The sequence below is a fragment of the Macaca mulatta genome, chromosome X, assembly GCF_049350105.2.
Source record: "Macaca mulatta isolate MMU2019108-1 chromosome X, T2T-MMU8v2.0, whole genome shotgun sequence".
NCBI classification, from domain to species: domain Eukaryota; kingdom Metazoa; phylum Chordata; class Mammalia; order Primates; family Cercopithecidae; genus Macaca; species Macaca mulatta.
In genome coordinates, this window is record NC_133426.1 from 36,963,407 (window position 1) to 36,967,524 (window position 4,118).

Below are 4,118 nucleotides of genomic sequence, written 5' to 3' on the forward strand. Positions count from 1 at the left end.
GCAAGATTTTTTTTTAATTTGTATTTTCCAAAGGACTTTTTGAAGTATTCATTTTCCAGAGAACATTTTGAAATAAATGAAAAACAGAAGTGCTTTTTTAAGAATAAATGTCCAATCAATGAATTTAAACTTTACTTAATTATGTGTATTTCATATAATACAAAACAGATTTTTAACCTAGTATTTTTTTAAGTATCCAAATTGAATCAGCTAGATGACACACAATAACAACAGTAGGCCCACAATGAATGTTTCCATCCTTCTACACTTCATAAGCATAGCCATCTAAAAACAGACTTCAAGCATGGCTGAGTGAAGAGGTCAGTGAATTATCTTTGCAAAAAGCAATGATAAACTGGATAAAATTGCCAAAAAAATTCAGTACTCTTGAAAATGACAAAAGGCATACAACAAATTGAAGGTATTGACTCAAGAAATACAGTGAATTTGTGACATTATTAGCCTGAGCTCCTGCCATCCTGCCTGTCTACCCCTAGCTCTGTGGTGTAGCACTCCTACTGTGGTGTAGCAGCAGGCTATGAGACTAGATGATGGAGAGGGCTGATTTTAAAGTGCAGAAAAATCTATGCTGAGGGGTGTTGTTGAAAACAATAACGGTTTTAGTGGCAAACAACTGAGGAAGATCAACATCACAGCTAAATTGGGGTTGCAATATGAGTTGGGGTGAGCTACAGATAAGAAACTCAGCTGTAAATTTAACAGAGAGATCCAGCAATAAGACAGCCATAGTGAACCTTAAGAAGCTCCCATGTATCCCAACTGTTATGAAAGGCTATATTCACTCAGGAAAGTCCAGAGATTGCCCTAGCTAGCAACTTGTCCCTGGCTACATGTGAAGCCTTACGTACCCAGAAAGTAAAAGCCAAGGCAGATTTGTAAACTTCCTGAACTTCGAATGTGACTATATTTGGAGATAGGGCCTTTATGGCGGTAATGAAGGTTAGATGTAGTCATAAGGGTGGGATACTGTACTGACAGAAGGGAAACCTCTAGGTATCCAGGTTTAAAAATAAAAAAAATAAGACTTTAAAAAAATGAGTAGAAACATTAGTAGCTACACACTACAAGGGAGACAGACCCTATAGAATGAATCTGAGCAGAATCTGTAGCTGCTACAATACAGTACCAAAAATGTCCACTTCTAAAATCAATTATAAGACATGCAAAAAAGCAAGAAACTGACTTGTACACAGGAAATAAAGCATTAAATGAAAACTATCCCTGAAGGAGCTGAGATATTAGACTTAGAAGACAAAAATGTCAAACCAACTTTTATAAATATATTCAAGGCCGGGCGCGGTGGATCAAGCCTGTAATCCCAGCACTTTGGGAGGCCGAGACGGGCGGATCACGAGGTCAGGAGATCGAGACCATCCTGGCTAACACAATGAAACCCCGTCTCCACTAAAAATACAAAAAAATTAGCCGGGCGTGGTGGCGGCGCCTGTAGTCCCAGCTACTCGGGAGGCTGAGGCAGGAGAATGGCGGGAACCCGGGAGGCGGAGCTTGCAGTGAGCCGAGATCGCGCCACTGCACTCCAGCCTGGGCGACAGAGCGAGACTCCGCCTCAAAATAAATAAATAAATAAATAAATAAATAAATAAATAAATATATTCAAAACTAAGGAAACATATTTAAAGATTAAATGAAAAGTACTAAGACGATGAGTTGTCAGAGAATAAAGATACAGAAAATGCAAAAATTCTGGAGTACAAAAGTACAATAACTGAGATGGAAAAATTTCACTAGAGAGGCTTAAAAGCAGATTTGAACTAGCAAAGAAAGAATCCATGAAGTTGAAAGTAAATCACTAGAGAAAACTGAATGGAGACTCACAGACCAGTGGAATACATCAAGCACACCAATCAATATATGAATAATTGGAGTCCTAGAATGAGAGGAGCGAGAAAGAAGGGAAGAAAAGGTTTTTGAAGAAATAATGTGAGAAAATCTTCCAAATTTAATGAAAATCAGTCTCACCTAACCTGATCAACCAAATCCCATTTTCAAAAACACAGAGATATGGCTGGGCATGGTGGCTCATGCCTGTAATCCCAGCACTTTGGGAGACCAAGGCAGGCAGATCACCTGAGGTCAGGAGTTTGATACCAGCCTGACCAATATGGCGAAACCGCGTCTCCACTAAAAATACAAAAATTAGCCAGGCGTGGTGGTGGGCACCTATAATCCCAGCTATTCGGGAGGCTGAGGCACGAGAATCGCTTAAACCCGGGAGGCAGAGGTTGCAGTGAGCCGAGATCATGCCACTGCACTCCAGTCTAGGCGACATAGCGAGACTCTGTCTCAAAAATAAAAATTAAAAAAACACATACACACACAGATCTATCCCAAGACATGCCATAGTTAAATTTTTGAAAAAGACAGAAATGATTCAACACATAGAAGGGAACCACATTAAGAACATAAACCAACTGCTCATCTGAAACAAAGGAGGCCAGAAAGCAGTTGGGATATTCGAAGTGCTGAAAAGGGAGAAAAGTTTATCAACCAAGAATATTGTATAAGCAAAACTATCATTGAAAAGTGAAGACAAAATAATGACATTCCCCAATAAATGAAGGCTGTTAGAAATCATTGCTAACAATCTTGCCTTGTAAAAAAATCTAAGGGTTCTTCTATCTGAAAGAAAATAATAGCACACAGTAACTAGAATACACAAAGAGCTAAAGACCACAGGGAAATATAAAATGCTGTATAAATACTTTCTTCTGCTTTCGTAACTGTCACAAGCTAGGCATACTTCCCATTTTATAATGTACAAGTGGTAGAATTTTACCATCTTTTGGCTGTTAAAAGGCAGATTGTGAGTGAAAATAGGAAAATATTAATGACCAACCAAGTATCTTGTCCATCAAATACTTAATCCTAAGTGGCTCTGCTGTCAGATCCATAAAAGTGAAAACACATTTAAGCAGGAGCATGTAAAGAGCTAGTTTTAAATTATAGGTTGTCCTTTCTTGAGATTTTTATACTTGAGCCTCAAAGGGAGTTATTTGGTTTCATAAAATTAAAAACATGTCATCTGTATTCCTTCCTTCCTTCTGCAAATATGTATTGAGCATATTCTGTTTGCCAGGAAGGTGACTGTCATTCCGCTCTGTAGTAGTAAAAAGGCACTGGCAACTAAGAGTAAGAGCTTGGAGTTGCCTCATTTAAAGGCTCCCTAGGAAACATGTAAGATGAAAACAAAAGTGATACTGTACGTGCAGTGAGCAATACACCCAAAAGGGAAGCCAGAAATGCCAGAGAAAGGAAACAAGAAAATTATAAAAACGGCTTGTGAGAAAAATAGCAGAAGAAACTCAGGGAACAAATTTGTTAGAAACTTTTCGCTTCGTGGTTTATTTCACAACTTGCCATCTAATTTCACTCCACATACTTAACCATCCATGCTTGTCTCCAGCATCGCACTACCAGTCCTTTCAATATGTTCTATTTAGGACTTCTTACCTGTATCTGAATGCCTCCCAGACACCTCTCTACAAGTTTTCAAGCTACTTTGGTGAGTCTAGGGTGACAGTAAGCAACTAATTTAGTCCTGAATCCTTACGACTGGTTTAGAAGCTCTGCCCACTCCCGTGAAAGTTCTCTCAACAAACAAAAACAATTGCCATTCAGTCAACACTTATTGGTATAATTAGGTAATGGGGAATTTTGTTTAACACTATTAGTACCACCATCCCAAGACAGCAGAAAGTTCACAACTTTGGAGAAGAACTTGAGTTCTGGACGAGGCTCCATCTCTTATCAATTGGGGGCCATAAGTCCCATAGGTAAATCTTGGGTTGTATCTGTTGTTAGACTCCCCACTGGTTGGTGCCTGTCAAAAGTTTCCTGCTTGGGCAACAAATGTTATCATTATTCTACTTCTCAACCATATAACCTTTGGAAAGCTACTTAACCTCTCTGCAATGTTTTCTATTTTCTATTCTGAAAATGAATGTGGTAATAATATCCAACTTGAAGAGATACTGCAAGAATTAAATAGGACAACTTATGTAAAATGCACTTAGCAACTTAATGGTCTATATAATTACTAGTTTCTCTTGGTTGCAATGACTTGGAAGCATTTTAGG